The 17,451-nt window shown below is 42.7% G+C and overlaps 1 long non-coding RNA gene across 1 annotated transcript in view; it reads right to left on the reverse strand.

The window, feature by feature from the left end:
• LOC110359240 (uncharacterized) overlaps positions 1-16,951 on the reverse strand; it is a 57,845-nt gene extending 40,894 nt beyond the window's left edge. The window contains exons 1-2 of the long non-coding RNA XR_010467367.1: positions 15,503-16,951; positions 11,909-12,007 (exon numbers count right to left, since the gene is read on the reverse strand). This is a non-coding gene — a long non-coding RNA (uncharacterized LOC110359240). The remainder of the gene's footprint in view (positions 1-11,908; positions 12,008-15,502) is intronic.
• Between the last annotated feature and the right edge of the window lie 500 nt (positions 16,952-17,451).

Here is a 17,451-nt window from a genome sequence, read left to right on the forward strand (position 1 = left end):
AGTCAAAATCCAGACAAAGTCAAGAATTCAAACAAACTTCAAGGAAAAAAATGACCAGGTCAATGGTATCATCTCATATCCTCCATTCAGACCAGGGGGGAAGGTCTCCAGCAGTTGCTATAACCCAGCGCTTCAGTGTCAGCACTCAGAGCGAGTCCCCCGAGCTGGGCCTCTGCAAATACCGCAATATGTATTGCATCTGGACTTAATACTGTACAAATTTATGTTGCAGCTATTTTGCAGGAGAGAATAGAGTGCAAACCCTTGACAGGTTACACCAGAGATGGTTGGTTGGCTCACTGGTCCCCAGCACCTTCCCGAGTCATTTAACTCAGCACAGACTAAAGGAAGCAGAGCTTGGTCCCAGCCTTGTGTGTCCTACTGCTTATGCCAAAGGCATAAAAGATGTGGAAAACAGGTACACTTTAAAGCTCCAGCACAGAATCTCATCTTCTGGCCAGCGCTAACCTTAGCTGGGTAGTAACTCAGATGGCAATGAGCTTCTCGATATTCCCATTTCACTCCTAGGCTCTTATCCTTCAAGATTAATTAACCCACTGATTGCAAGATTAATTTCCCAATGAAAAGTACAGACCTAGAGAGTGTCAAAGTGATACTGAAGACTGTCACATCTGCCAGATAGAAGGAGCTGCACGACGAAGCCTGATGAATCACAGCAGCACATTACAGGGTACTCGGCTCACCGGCTCCATCCTTCAGACACACGTACAGCAGGACAGACAGATGATACACAGTTACCCACAGAACTCTATTAATACATTCAGGTTTATGAAAATATGCAGGCTAAGCTTTCTCAGGTTTGGTGTTTTTTTTTTTTTTTTTTTTTTTAAAATAAGATATTTTCCCCTAACAAAACTGATTTTTAAGTATGGAGCAGTCATTTGCCAGGTTTTCAAAGCCATCTGTTTTCAAAGCCTACCTTCCTTGTTGTTTACCACAGGCTGTCTGTCTGTTTTAACAACCTCCACTGGGATTTCACGTACCTCATTATGCAAAATCACTACTTATGCATTCACTCCAGCACTTGTCTAACTAATCTGCACTCATAACACCTTCCGTAGAAGATGCAGTATCCCTCTTCAGAGGCTGCAGATCAAAAACAATAGTAGCTGGTGTCATAGCAAGACAAAACACAGCCTCCTGTGTATTCCTGTTGTGATACAGGCCTAATCCAAGACGGCTTGGAGCTGCTCAAGTATAATAAAAAACCACCGTATCACAAGAGATTCTGTAACATATGCAAGATAAAAAGCATGTATTTTTAATGTTGAAACTTATGCTTTTCTTCGTCAAGAGGATTCTAAGTATTTTGGTCTCCCAGTCCTCATCCCTGGCAATCCGAGGAGCGCCCTCAGCCTCCTTGGAAGCTCCTCACAACCTTCTCTTCAGTTCATCCCACGCACCACGTGCTTTTCTCACCAGTTTTCTATCCGTGCCAGGCAGCCCTGACATCTGGCAGAGCTTGAGCTGCTGTTTGCAGCCTCTGCGCCTCCCACCGGATCCACGTCCATCATCAGCGGCTCATTGACAACACCAGCCCTTCGGAACCGCGCTGGGCTGTGTGTCCAGGCCTGTCTGGGGACCCTCTGACCGCACATCGCTGGTACCATCCATCACGTTAAGGGCTTGCTGGGGGGTGCTTTAATTCACGCATTATTAAGAGAATAGACTATAATGTCTGGTACCGTTATGGCTGTCTCTGTCACAGAACATCCTCAGGTAGGTTAAAACCAAAGGGAAAAAAGAAGAGAGGAAAATAAACCCTCTTCATTGGGAAATTAGAGTCACTGTGTACAGCATTCTCCAAAAACTTTAAGAAATCAGATTTTATTAACATTATTTTCTTAAAAATAATTCCATAGCTCATCTTCCTCAGAAAACACAGCTACTATCTCTAGTTGTCTGTATATTGCAAAATTTGAGAGCTAAGAGTAAATGTAAAGCTTGCCATTCTTACATCTTCAAAGCATCACATGTTTTACCATGACGTTGTTATGGCAAGATTTAACTCTAAAACTCAAAAAGACAACGTGACGTGAAGTGCTGTTTATTTTATATGGAGAAGCAAGGGCAATTCTTGTTGAGCAAAGCCCACGAGACTGAAGGCAGCAACAGAAAAAAGTAACATTTCATGGTTATGATTTTCCAGAAAAAATAAAATACATTGGTCCTATAAAAGAATTTTCATCTATGAAACTGAAAGCATTTTCTGAGTGAGGTAAGCATCACATCACTATCCCAATTTCACACATGAGAAAACAAGAGATTGGAAATAAAATGAGGGGGTGGAACTTTCCCAAATCTGGATGTGCGGTTCTGGCTGCCCTTGTACCACATGAAAACACCACAGCCCCGCACCCTGCTGCCCTCAGCTCCGTCTGCTACAGGGATGCTCCTGCATCGGGGTGTCCAACGCTCCTGGGGTCGCTCTTTCTGCACGACACAGCAGCAGCAACACCTCCCAGGAGCAGGGAGCCCAGGGGGGAGCCTCACTGCATGAGGTGACAAAGGTGACACACAGAGAAGCTGCCCAATTGGACAGTCACGGGCAGCAAAATGGGGAGAAAACAAGAGCTTGCTGGAGGTGATTTTACCTAAAACCGCATCCAGCAGCGCCCTGACAGCATGGCCACAAATCTGTCAGCACCTCGCAGCAGCCTCGGTCCCTGAAATCACAACGGCCTTTTGTGGAGCAATTGCTCCTGGCACGAGGCTCCAGCTGAGAACTGCCTGAGACGTCCATGCTCGTATCGCACAGCACGACAGAAACCTATGTGTATTTCTGTGTGTCTTTGGTTTTTTAGACACAAACCAAAAATCATCCTATTCACTCACTTTTGCAAAACATTTTACGGTTAAATATGCTTTTATTTATAACACCCTTTATATCAGGAAAGACTGAATTTATATACCTGCGTTAGAATTTTAGATTCTATGCAAGAAAAAAAAAAATCACCTAAACCTATTATTTGGAAACACTAATTAAGTTTGTATACACCTGCATTATACATCTCCAGTACAGCATAAATTACTGTTTCTTTTCCCTGCATGTGTTTTACTTGGCTGGTCTGCTGTTCTCCCCATGCGTGTTCACCAAGTACTTGCATTTCCCCAGGTGAACACCTCTTACTGCTGGTTGATACCACTCTGCCAGCACAGATGTTCACGGTAACAGCGCTAAATGCCTGATCTGCCTCGTACACACATGAAACGTGTCAGGGCCATCACCAGGATTAAACACTGTCACGCACGAACATCAGGAGACGGCAGGTAGGGATCAGGATTATGTTGAGGTAGGCACTGGATAAATCTGGAATAAAAAGCAGGCCTTGCACTAAGTTGTCCAAATGATTTATATGAATGCCAGCTACAAATAGGATCAGATTAACTTTCAGCTTCGGTAAATACCAGTTTCACTGGAACCAAATCCTCTGCTAGGAATAGCAGTTCAGCTGTCCCTGGCACAGCACAACTGCAGCACTTAACAACAGGGCTTGGGCGGCCCCAGGGCAAAGCCCCTTCAGTTGACATCACAGGTCAGGTCACCAGCACAAACATGTTAAATGCCTGTATTTAAACTAATACACTCTTGTCAGGGACAGTTCCATTCTTCACGGCACAGCTGGTGTTCAAAACAGCACAGAGCAGCAGAAACCGTCTTAGTCCTGTTCTTCAATATTCCTCTTTAGCTCATGATGTAATTTAGAAAACTGCTAGAACGAGAATCAGAACTGCATTAAACACATAGGCAGCGGAAGTCAAGCTGCTGGAGACAAACACTATATAAACCAAATATCCTGTAAGAAAATGAAATCCGTGGTGTTGGGATCCCCAGCCCAGTGCTGCCAGAGGCCAGATCCTGCTCCTCCCGTTCCACTCACACTTGTGCTTAAGGCGGGGGCAGGAATAACAAGGAAAGGTGCCACTCCACATACCAGCAGTGCCAGAACTGACCCATTCTGATCAGAAAGTGGCCAAAGGAGGGAGGAGCAGCCCTCAAATGTACTGTTGGCACTACTGCAATAGAACCTTTTTTTTCTTAAGAGTTTACTGTGAGATTGTCGTCAATGTCTATCGAACAAGCACTCACTCCTCATTTCCTCTTTGACCTCTCAAGCACTCCTCATTCCAATATTTAAGCACCACACTAAAACAAAATATCAAATGGTCCAAACTATCGCACAGAAGATAGATACAAATATCTGTCCTTTTGCTTCTAATGAAGCTTGAAATTAACACCATCCTTCTCTTTCCTCAGCATTTCTCAGAGACTTTAAATTCTTTAGGACAAGGGCCACTTCTTCCTCCAAGGTCTGAACGGTGTGAGGCAAAGAGATGGGTCTTGGCTACTGCGGAGATGAGCGGAGGAGACACACAGACTGCTCACAAAATAGTGCCACAGAGTACGCAAGAGATACTTAATATAGGCTCATACATGGCAAGATAGTTCTCTGTAATTCTTAACCATTTCCAAGCAGGGTAATCTTCACTATAGTTCTTTAAATATCTTCATTAAATACACAAGTGGTAAATATTAAGCTATAAAATGCAGTTACTGAGCAAGCTCCAAGAGTCAAGATTACAGATGAGCCTTAGAATTAATTCTGACAGCAACTGTTGGAGGGAAACCAGAAAAAACATTTTGCTTATGTGTGGTTTTCTCTTTGAGGCTCTTTTGGCTCCCGCGACCACAAGGCCTAAGAACGACCCAAACCAACTCTGTACATCCTCACACTCAGCTAGAAGAGCTTCCACTACCTTTCTGCAAACGGAAAGCCTAATAAAACTACACTCTGCTATGCGGATCCAACCTACAGCGACACTACGATACCACTGCTCGAGGTGTCTGCAAAGCACAGGAGATGGGGGAGTTCTCCAGACCTTTAGTGCAAGTAGGGAGCTCAAATCCCACTGAACATCAGGATTTGTGCTCTCAAGCCAGAGAACTTGTTTTAGCTACAGCGCAAGAAGGTGGCCAGAGCCTCCTCTGCTCCTGTTTCTCGCAGCCAACCTCAGCAATAGGATGTGAGCAAGAGAAGACCCACAGCTTACCGTGTTCCACTCCCTGCCTGGTTGGAGCCACACTTTGCAAAAACTCCAGGACATACATCCAAAAGCTTAGGATCCAGTCTACATCTGTTAAGTCAATATGTTTAAATAAACTACTTAAAAAAATCAGTATTCAGCAATCTTTCATCCCCGGAAAAGTCTAAAAGCAGAGACAGTGCTCCCTCTTTTCTCTTTGCACAGCGTGATACACAAAATACCCTGCGGTGTAGGTTATTCACAGAGACAAGGTAGCAGCACCAGTAGAAGCGTTTGTGATGCACCAGATAAACCTCGTGGCAAAGGGTGCAGCTCTTTGATGTGCTCGTTTTTAATACCAAGAAACACCAGAGTTTGCTAACAGCCCTTCAGAGTCTTTTTGGTGTCAGAAACCTGGCAACAAGAGGGAACCTGTGACGTGTTTATCTTGAAATCTTGACATCATAGGAATTTATTAATCAGACAGATGAGGGTTTGGATTAATGCTTTTGCCCCAGTTTAGTTCTAGAAATAATTCGTCTGAAACCGCCAGCATTACTATGATTGCTTTATTGTGTAGTTTAAATTTGGATTTTGCAGCAAAGCTGCAGAGAATTTAATTGACTCCTTTTATAGCTTAACTTTCAGCTAAAACATCAATATTAGAAGAGGAAATGTCATTTCTAATTTAGCTTAATTTTTAAAGAACATGTTTCTGTAACCTTTGCTATGTACTATCTTTTCATTTTAATTGAAAAACATCTCTTTTAAGTGCTAAAGTAGGCTAATATGAAAGCTGATATTCAGTTAACCCATATTTTCAAAGTAAACAAGCCCTTTTTCGCACAAATGGAGGCCATCAGTCAGCTTTGGTCTAATTCCTCTGAACTCAAAAATATTACCCCAGAAGGGAAGTAATTAGACAGCATTTGATGCAGATTTGCAGCGCGGTCTTTGCGCAGGCAAAGCCAGTTGCTGTCACCAGGACCGCGGCACCGGCGCATGGACATCTCCCCATTTCGGAGACGGCGTGGGCAGATTGATGATTTTCAAAACGCCCACGTCCTACCCTGGGATTGCAAGCTATACGTTAGCTGACTTCCATTAAAATATTTAAGCTTGGGTTTTAAATCACGCTGGCAGCTCAAGCTCCAATTCCTGCTTCTAGGGCTCTGGTCCCATGTGAATACGTAACGCACCATGGCAAACAACAGGGAAGCAAAATCAGAACATATGTGGTTTTAAAAGGCATATTGCAACCATTTTAAACCCAGCTCTCTCTTCTTGAAACACTAAAGAAGGGAGAAAACCTCTGACTCTACAGCTTCACTGGACTCCATCCAGAGCCCTAAGCCCAGGAATTCAACCCATGAATACTGCCCTTTTTTAAAGCCTAAGCTTCTTGTTAAGCTTGATTTCTCCGAGCTCTATCCTTTGAGTTAAGATAACAACCTTAAAACAGATATTTAATGAACATAGCATGAAGTTCACATTAAGTTTTGATGAAAAATACCAGCCTAACCTTTCCTATGCTTTTGCAATTACTGCCTCTCTCAGCTTCACTTTTCTCTCCTTTATTAACAACCGCCTTTAAATAAGGTAACCATAGCAATGCTTTTCAACCTTGATGCCTTTTGTTTAGTTTGCCTGAAGATGAAGTCACAACATAATTTTCATCAACAACTCTTATGACAAACCTAATTTCAAGTCTAAGACTTTATTTCAAGCAAAGTATGAGAAAGGGGGGGTTTCCACAGAAAATAATAATTTACCTTTAGCTTTAAAGAAACAGAATGGATAGTGTCTGTTAGTACAATGCTCTTACCTCAATATTGGAGCTGATTGGAATACTCCTCAGCTTTTTCCAGTCTGCTGACGTACACAGTCAGTGAATCAGAGAGTGGGAGCTGGAATTCTGTTCAGCTCCTTAGTGTCTGTGACAGGACAGAGCTCACAGGGCCACAAGTCAGCAAAAACAAGCTTTAAAGGTCAGTACATCCTGGCACAAAGACTAGAGGGGTCAAAGGATTTTACTGTGCATTTAATTGGCTTTGAGAAAAATGCAAAGACCTCTAGCAGTAACTACATTACATGAGAAAAATCAATTCTGGTGAATTTCTTCAGGAAGGGAGTAAGGTGGATCACATATTAACTCTCCATCCACATGGCTCCCTGTGCCACACAGAATCCAAGAGGTTTGAGGGAGCCTTGGTCCTGGCTACACATCCATACTCTTTACAAGTCCAATATGTGACATTCAGTGTCTGTAACAGCAATCTTACTTTAAAAATTGCATTCCCAACATAAATTTTGACCAAAATTATGCTTAACATTCTGCCCTATGGAATGTATTGCACAGCTCAGATGTACCCGATATTTCCACCAAGAATATTTTGGATTAAAATATAAGAAAGGAAATGCCATCTAGGGAAAAAACAGCTTGTAACAAAACAAATCTTTGTTTCATTTGAAAACACCTCGCTGGTTAGCGCCAAACTAAAGGTTACCACAGGAATATATAAGCATTCGTCAGTGTTTTGATTCCCGAGGCTGTATCAGTCCCACCACACGGTCCTTGTGGGTCCTATACAAACTGAACCATCACTTCAGGTCTGGGGCGATTCACTGGACTCCAGCTTAATTCTACTGCCCATAGCGCAGAAATGTCTTTGACAGGGACAGGAATGTTACTTTGAACTCTTCTTCTCCCACAGACAGTGTGTTGTTAGGTCACACAAATGCCTACACTCAGCTCTAACTGAAGCCATTGTCTTTGTGAATGGCTCATGTACATAAAAACCATAAAGGTGATCAAATGCGCACAGACCAGGACCTGAGATTCATCTGTAATATTGGTTGTGCCCAAGAAAAATTAAAGAGGCATTATTTCCAGCATTGATGTTGGAAAGATGAAGCCACTACATGTTTTAGAACTCTTTTCACCCCAAATTATCAATACTTTCACATTATCATTCAGAGCTGTCTCTAAAAGAAGACTTTACTGACCTCTACCAGATCCCTACACAGCTGTTCTCTTATCCTTCAGCCACAGGATTGTTCTACACGTTCAGAGGCCTCCTCTCTAATCAGATTACTCATCACAGTAATCTGAAATCCACCGAAAGTACCAACCTTTGTACAGGCTTTGGATGGGAGCTCCACACTGGCAGCAAAACCTGAGGGATGTATCTGACAATCTGGACAAAATTTCCTTGCAGCTTTTCAAAGGGAAGGGAGCTCCAACGGCTCTTTCCACAGGGGATTGTTTCTCACTATTCCTAGTAAGATGCTTTCTACTGTGTAGGCTGAACAAAAGACTTTGCTAAGACAACTTGCTCTTGCCAGTCGAGACCTCAGGGTTTCATCACAGTACAGGGCTGTCCACAATACATATGGGCTGCTGCTGCATTTTGTAACTGCATGCAAAACACAGAACCTGGAAACTGCACATCTTTGTTTTGCCTTTGCCCTGCAATGTCCCTACTTTTCTCTTGTATGTCACATTTTAACCTCCAAGCAAAAGGGCTAACTACCCTTAATACTACCAATTCCCCAGGATTGTATTTTTTTTTTAAATAAATCAGATTTTCTGCTGTTAGAGTCCATTTCTCTCATCTCCCTCCCTCTGGCAACTGCCAGTGGAAAGCTGAGCCACCAAAGCTGGTTTCCTGTGGCAAAGCTCGGCACCAGCCGTTGTTCCAGCAGCACGTACCTGCTCGCAGCGCGCACACTCAGCCCCTCCAAATGTTCTCTCTCCCTCCAAGGTGACAGCTTTGAACAACCACCCTCTTACCATAATCAAACCCCCAAAAGCCTTCTGCTGCCGCCACACTAATCTAATCAACTCAAAGGTATGAGCTCTCAGCAGACAACTGAATCTACATGCTACCTCCCTGTGGGAAGCAGCTTCCCAACAGCTCTTTTTCCCCTTTACCTTCTGTTGAAAAATCTTGAGAATCTTGCTTATGCCGTGGGGCCGTTTGTATCTTGCCTCTCTCTCACTGGTCAAAATCTGGTTTCCTATATAGAACCGTAAGGATGAAAGGAAAAATAAACCAGTCAAACTGGGGAACTCGGCTCTGCTCCTGCTCTGCCACTCTGGAGAAGCTCAGTAGCACTTCTGCAGCAGTGGGTGATGAGCACCTGCATGAATCCTCCAGGTTTTCATACAGAGGAGAAAATGGTCCCCGTTTTGCATCTCTTGCACGGCTGAGGGAAAGCAAAACAAAGCAAAAGCCATGCCGTGTCCCTGAAAATAACACAGAGAGCACAGAACGCCTGCAAAGGGCATCAGCAGCTGAGATGGCCTGAGGCCACCATCTGGATTTTGGCTTTTGCGGTGCTGCTGCACAGGGGCCTGAACACTTTGCCTTTTACTGGAGACAGCGGGACAGAAACTTCTCAGTTTGCCAGTCCTGACAATGCCTGGCATTTCCCTCAAACCACCTGCACTTGAATGTTCAGAAACCAAGCTAAGGAAAACAATACCTTAATTTGCAGTATTGTTCAGAGTAAACCATCTCAAGATTAAATATTTTTTTAAAATAAACCCCAGACTCCTACACAACCTTTGTGGATTAAGCCTGGGTTGAAGGGAAGGAAGGAGTGCAAGCTCTGACTTGCACTTCTGATCAAAAAGAAGCCAAAACACAATGCCCAGCACTCTCGGGACCACTAGAAGAAACTCAGAAGAGTGTTTTGTGTCCAAGGAGAAGGATTTGGAGGGTATTTCTCTCATGGTTCCCACCAAATGAGGCTGTGAGAGAAACAAAAGGCACCTGCCATCACATGCAGCCCACCCACTGGGCACAGACCACCGACCATCTCACGATGTGCTCCTGAACCAAGGCATCTTCTTCACCTGAAACACACAGTACCTCACCTCATGCCAGACTGAAAACCTTTCATTATTCTTGGGTTGCAAACGATTTCATAACATTTTTTCTAATCTAAATTTCAAGTGTGGGGAAGGAAATCTCACTTTCCATAATAAGGTATATGCTTATTCATATATTTTAATAGGACAACAATGAAAACATTAATTAAGACCAAACTTCCAACAACTTACACTTTAATCTGTGTAGATGCACTGTTATGCTCATTACCTGTCCAGAGGTTAAAAAGAGATATAGATCATGTACCACAGATGGTGAGTAACAGTAAAGTGAGACCAAAGTTAAAACACGCATATCTGGATCAACATTTTGACTTGCGGGTTAAGCTCACCTTAATTAGTGCGCAACAAGCACCTTGTCTTACATTCCAGGGCTTTAAAACAACAGAGATTTATGCTGTGTCTCAAGTTGATTTACATATACATGGTATTTTATTTACTTTAGAAAATGAGTATTTTGCTCTATTTAACACTGTAGGGGGTCATGCAGTTTTTAATTAATTTACTGTTTGGGCTTTTTTAATGTCAAGAAAACAAATGCAGCAATATAAAAATAACAGCAAACCAGCTAACATGGGGATCTATAATGTAACCATAAAAGGAGCACTTTCAAAGCACTTGCAAAGTTCCAGCCACGATTCCCATTAACTGTAATGAGCACTGGCCAGATAAACTCACACATGTTGCTTTCAAGATTTATACTAAATGGTCCTCATCTTTGTTAGCACTAAAGGAATACTGATGCTACACAATACAAAAGAGAAATCTTTCAATTTGCCCCCTGCAATTTTCTTCATTATCCGCAGAATTCTCCTGTAGCCAGAGTACAGATTCATAATCTTTCCAATTTTACAGATAGTTAAAAATATTAACTATAGCACAACAGTCAATCTGTGCAGAATACAGTGCTAAAATGCTCCTTTGTTTCAAACACAGGCCCAGCTCGTTGTGCTCTGAAGCACATCAAAGGCCTGAACAAGTGGAACAGCACAGGGAGAAAGCTGCTGCTGTAGAAGCCGATCCAGATTACCTTGCCAAATCTTTAATTGCTACGCATGTACATTTGGCTTGATCTTGTGCAGCTTTGAAGTAAAGATATTAGCTTCAATTAATCTCAAAATGACCTCAAGTTATGGGCTTTGGGGAGAAAAAAAAAGGTAAAACAGAAAGTGGCACAGGAATGATGTGAACTGCTTGTCCTTTTATTTGCTTCTTTTTCCCCCCCTTCCTCATATTGGCTGTTTAAAAACAGGATTTAGCATTCACAGGCGATGCTAAACAGACCCTGCAAACAAAGGCTCTTCTCTGCTCACTGAGAGAGTGGAGCCTCGATCTGTAAGAGCAGGTGACTCCCCACCAGCACCCCCAGACCTGCTCAGTTCTCTGTTGCTGTAAGAGCCGCTCACCTGGAGCCTGGGTGACAAGTGGATTCCAAACACCCCTGAGTGGATGCAAACAATGCAATGTGAACAACTGTGAATCATGAAGATGAAACCCATGAACCCAGGATCCAAACTTGTTTCTTCAACTCAAGTATCTTCTGAATAAAGATGGATTTGCTGGTGTTACAGGAGCAAACCAGTGACCAAAGGGCTCTGCTGCCATTGGTGCTACTAAAAGCTCATCATGGTCTTTCTATCTACCATTTCACCCACTAAGTTCAATGCTTCCAAAACTTTTAGTTTCAGGGTTTTATGGAAACACCACGTCACTGTTTGTACCCACATGCTCATACTGAAAAACCTGTAATAATTTGCCAAACACTAGGAAAAACCCTACCAACTCACCAGAAATGCTAAGGTCTGCAACGACATTTCTATACCAAACTGACTCAGACATCAAAACTGTAAGCATGTGCTCTCTGACAATGTGCCAATGTTACATCTTTCAAAAGTTAAACCAAATGAAGCCCCAACCCGAAACACCGCAACGAAACAATTCTTGGATGCTTTTTGTTTCTGCTCTCACCACGTGCACAGCTCAAGCTCCTGGTTCTGCTCCTCAGTTCAACATCTCCTGTGCCCGAGAGCTGGAGAACAGCACGTGCTCATCTTCTTCCAGACGCACCTGCACAAGAAAAAAGGTATTTTAAGACAAGTAGAAAAAGTGAACAGGTCTGAGACTTCCCCTCACCGTATTGTGCACCCAGCAACGTGAAAGGCACATTCCTTGTGCACCAACTGCAAACAACGTCGTCCTCGTGCACTCCAGCTACCACAGCAGTCGCAAGATTAACTGCCTACTGAAGCTTTCTGCTGCTTTTCCTGCACGTATTTCCCTTAGTTGGATTTTTTTTTTGTTTTCTAATGTGATGACATTTTTGTGCTATTCCTTCTGACACATCAGATGCAAACGCTACTGAACCAGACTAATATTTCATAGTTTCTTCCAAATCAAAAGACTGCTGAACTACTTAGAGTTATCTCTGTGTCAGCACATTCCCTCGAGGGCAACATTGTCTTTTTCCCTTGTCAGTTAATTTGTTCATTGCAATACAAGTTTATTGAAAGCACTCCGAGTCTTAATTAGTGCTCCTTAGTTGCCGTTTCCCATAGCTGCTGTGTCTCAGTATCAAATGCTGTGGAGCAGAATTAAGAAGAAATATCATTCTTGCATGGCTTAAAAGTGATGTAAGGACCTACAGCAACATACATGCAACTAACTTTACACCCTGAAAATAAGCTATTTACACCTTCAAAAAAACCCAAACATCCATGTAATTGCACGTGAATAGACATACCCATTCTCAAAAAGTCTCCACAAGGCCAAGCGCATTTCAATTTATTAACACAGAAAGAGGAAGAGTCTTATCTTGCGTCACTGAGATCTGTCAACTATTGCAACAACTACGCCTTAACAGCTTCCTACACGACTCATGATAAAAGCACATACCTACATTGCCATTGACTCGCCTACCAGCAAACTGTTCCAAAACGTTTACTCTAAACTGCGCTAAATGCTAGAAACCTTTTCCTAAAGAAGTATAAAAATCTACATTTGTCAATGTATGTGCTATGACACTTCCAATTTTTCCCCCTTCTGCAGCCTTCTCTGTTCACACACCACAATGATCCCGTCTCACTCCCCACTCTGCAAAACAGAATAAGCCCAGGAGTCAAGCTCCCTGATCCTCCCAGTACTATGTCCTGTAGCTGTTCCTGTATTAATTAATTCTTCTTTAATACAGGTGACCAGACTTGAGCACAGTATTCCAGACAGTCTCACACAACAGCACCAGAAGCACCATGGTTGTACTATCAATGACTAGCTGGATGTAATGCAGAATTAATTGCTCTGGTCTTCCTCTTCAAAGACTTCCAAATTACAAGACCCACCTCATAAATGAAATCCTTATTACTAGCCCCTAATCACTCACTTGAATTTTATACTAATGTATTTTCTAGCCTATTATTTCAGTCCCTAAGACCACACTCTGCTTCCAGTGTGATGTTCTGTTCTTTTGTCCTGGTTGACGAAGCTCCTCAACATCACGTTATCAGTAAGTCATGTTAGTAATTTCTAATTCATCCCTATTGCAATGACAGTCAGTCACCCATTATTTTGAGGGGCATTCCAGCTTCATCTCCTCCCAGCCCTATATCTCCCTTAGCATCACAAAATGAGCTCCTCTGCCTGGATCATCTTTAACAGCAGAAGAAATTTCATCCTGAGCAGAGTGGGGGCAGCTTTACGCTCCCCTTGGGTTTACTTTAGTAAACACAGAATTTGGGTTATGCGGCTTAGTTTACAAGACAACATGTTTCCTGAGATTTGTGAAGTGTTCTGCATATACAGTTATGCCATTCCCATTAATTTTAATATGTTGCTGAGGAAATGCACAGTTTACCAATCACATCATCATCAAAATCCTTCTTTCCCCAAGCACAAATTTAGTAAATCATACCTGTAATTTAATTCTTAATCAAGAGGCCCTTGAGTCTGACTCCCGAGACTCACTTTAAGGATTTTGTTATGCAGAGTATGAAAATGAAGCAGAAATTCTAGACCTGATCTGCTTTGGGTTCATGCCCTTGTCTTCTACTTTTCCACCATTATGAATCCAACAGAAAACACTGGTATTCATGTTCCAGTTGTTTAAGAAATGAATTTTCAATGGAAAATTTTGGCTACAATAAGGATGCAAACAGCATCAATCGTTCCAAGCCTGAGCAAGCTCCTTGTTGTAACGTTGTGTGCCCAGAATTCAAAACAGGATTTTGAAACAGATTTTGCCTTGCCATTGAAAACAAGACGTGACGGTTACACTGGGGCAAGCTACGTGTGTGAGGTTTATTTGAAAAACAAACAATATGCCAAAACTGCAACTTTTTTAGACCAAAAATCGCAGTGAAGTTTGTGAACTACACTCACCTATTTTTAAAAGGATGATTAATTCAGTCGGTCAATGCATAAATGAAATATTTTCCTTATTCAATCCAAAACTATATTGTACTGAAAAAGAAATATATGCGCATTTACTTACACTTAGAGGATGAGGTAGGAAATTAGCTGAAAAGAAACCAAACTATTTCTTTTTCCCCTCAAGATTTCTTTCCACAATTTGGGGGGGTGGGAAGAAAAAAGCCTCCAGATTAGTGGAAAACAGTCAGTATCTCACTGTAGAAATGTCTCCAAGAACTGTAAAGGCTCAGCTTTATGATACTTGTATCTACAGAGAGCATTTCCCAACCTGAGGTGGCCCCCACCGTCTGTCGTAACAGGTGGTGGGTGAGAAGCATGTGCCAAACTGGTCCCTTCGGAAAGTGTCCAGAGGAAATCCTGGTAAGTCCTGTTTGATGAAACAGCTTGGCATGAAGGAATCAGCCCTCGATTATTAATGCCAAAGCTTTCTGCACCGTGACACAGCAGGATGTTCCTAGGTCTGATACAAAAACCAAAATCCTCATGATATAATTACACAGTAAAGTCCATGCTTTGCTAACAGTCCCAGAGAGGGGAACAATCAGCATGGTAAAGGAACTCGTTTCCATCATTTGAAGACGCATAAGGAAAATTTAAAGCAATGAGCATGGAAGTATGTGTTTTGTACACATAAAATGCTATCGACACTTACATATGTGACAGCACAACACCGCAAGCACATGTAGGGCTAAAAAAGTTTTGCTACAAGCCTAGATTGGGTCATGTCTTTTACCAGGAACACGAACCTTTGCGTAACTAACTGAGGATGGAACAGATTTAGGTTTGATGTTTCCTTAACTTGAAAATGGTGCACCAAAATAAATGAAAAAAGAAGGCAAGATGTCCTCTTGAACAAGTATTTTATCTCGGTAAGCAACTTATTTTGTATAAAGACTTTCAATAAATGATTAAAACATTTTGCTTTCCAGATTGGCAAAGATGTTGTAAACGGTCACACATAAATAACCTTTCCAAGTGGCAACATGAGCAAAAGTCTCATCAGTATCCTAGCTGTGTGAAGTGCAAAGTGAACATGTTAATACAATCAATAACCCCAAGGTAAAGAGATAATGGCTAAGCAGCAAGACTCCGTGGGATATAGATTTGAGGTTACAAGTCAACAAAGATGTAATAACTCACCCCAGCGGCAGGATATTCCTTGGAGGTCAACTTGCAAGCTCATTCACCACCCAGGGATATTCTCAGGCGCAGATCAAATCCACTGAAGGATGATTCTTTGCACGACTGTGCTCTGGATGCGCCACAGGACAGAGAGCACAAAATCCAGTCACGGAGCCCGAGTCACGTGGATTCCCGGGCACAATTATGAGCAAATAACGGGATACGTCACAACACCGACATGATGCTCAAGCACTGCCCAGCGAGGTGTGCTGCTCTCACCCCACAACCACCTTCATTCATCAGTGACCAGGCTAACGTGAGAAGCCCACACATCATCCTCCTTATTCACCCATGGACTCAACCAGTACCTTGCACGTACCTTCCATGTGGGATTCAACAGCATCTGCAACCAAACTTTGTGAAGCATCGGTCTGGTACATTTGATTTCACGTAGTATTGCTCCTTCGGGTGACACAGCAATCAAATCTCCTAAAACATTTGCCAAAATTTGTGAAAAACTTCCAGATATTTGTGGAAATTTCAGTTCTTGCTACACAGGTGCAAAGCCTTTGCATTTAAGACTCTGCAGGGCTGTCTGCGCCTGAATGAGGAGTAACTACCCCTGAAGACACGTAACACCACTGCTGACTGCACGCAGCTGAGCACAGCGGATACTCAGCAACACAGCTCTATCTTTATGGTAAAACAATGTATTGCGTTTTACTGTATGTTAAGTCTCTCTAGAGTCTGGACAGAGCTGGAATCTTGTCTGGCTTGTGCAGCATCGGTCTAATTGTCAACTGAGTTTTGCAGGGCAACATTCTTTGCGCTCTGCACACCTGTGTATTTTGCTGTCTCGTGCTCCCCAGGCCGTTGCTCAGCAGCTGCTGCTGACTCGGCGCCGTCCGAGCCTCAGCTCCTGCAGAGCCCCTTCCCGGCAGCTCTGACCAAAGCGTCTGCCCAGGCACAAGTGCAAGGGCCCGATCACCCCATGGCCATGCACTTGTCTAGACATGGGGAGACCCTGCACGGCAGCCACGGTTCATATCTGGAGCAGAGCTCTTTCTCTTCCCCAGATCCCCTCCAATAATCTTTCTAAGATGAACACAACTGGTGGGCACCATTTAAATTGCATTCAGAGTATATCACTTAGTGCTTTTCTATCAGGATGCAAGAATTAAACCATGGGATATTTGTAAGAAGCACTACATGAATGACAAACATTGGGGTTTTTATATATTTTTCCTGCCCATTAAAGGGAAATCAGGACTCACACTAAGGCAAGAACAGATGACCTTCACTGTATGGAAGTACATTCATGTACGCATGAATTTGTACAGATTTTTGTAATCCCTTACATCGATGAACTTAACAAAAAGTCAACGCTAAATAAATCACTTGCACATATGAGACACACTAAACCACTTCCCAGCATGTTTCTTCTGATTTGCAGTAACAGTTCATTTAATAAACTAGAAGATTTTCCTCTTGTGATTGAAGATGGCAGTCATCATGTTTGCATTATCCAGATCATCTCAAGCAAATAAATTGAAACAACCAGCAGCCACCACTGGAGCAGTAATAAGATGCACAAGACCTTGTGGCCATTCAGAAACTTTCTAACGGAACATTTTCCACTAGGAAAAAAAGAAAATCAAGTTCATCAGAACATCTTAGTTGATTAATTTGGGTAAAACTCTTATAAAAACCAGGCAAAATTCCACTGGAAAAATCACATCATTTCCTCCCAGCATCCCAGCACACTGATGGGAACCTGGGGATAAACCCTGAGCCCTAAACTCAGACCAGCAAATTCACAAGCCAAGATTTCAAGGCTCCTTGGCAACCTGGTCAATCACCAGGCAAGCCGTCCTGAATTGCTGGTAACCCCGCTGCTTCTAACACCTCAGCTCCTCAGAAGCTTCCAGCACCCCCAGCCACCGGGGTTTTGGGCACTCCAGGAATCC

Source organism: Columba livia, chromosome 20, assembly GCF_036013475.1.
Source record: "Columba livia isolate bColLiv1 breed racing homer chromosome 20, bColLiv1.pat.W.v2, whole genome shotgun sequence".
In the NCBI taxonomy this organism is placed as follows: Eukaryota; Metazoa; Chordata; class Aves; order Columbiformes; family Columbidae; genus Columba; species Columba livia.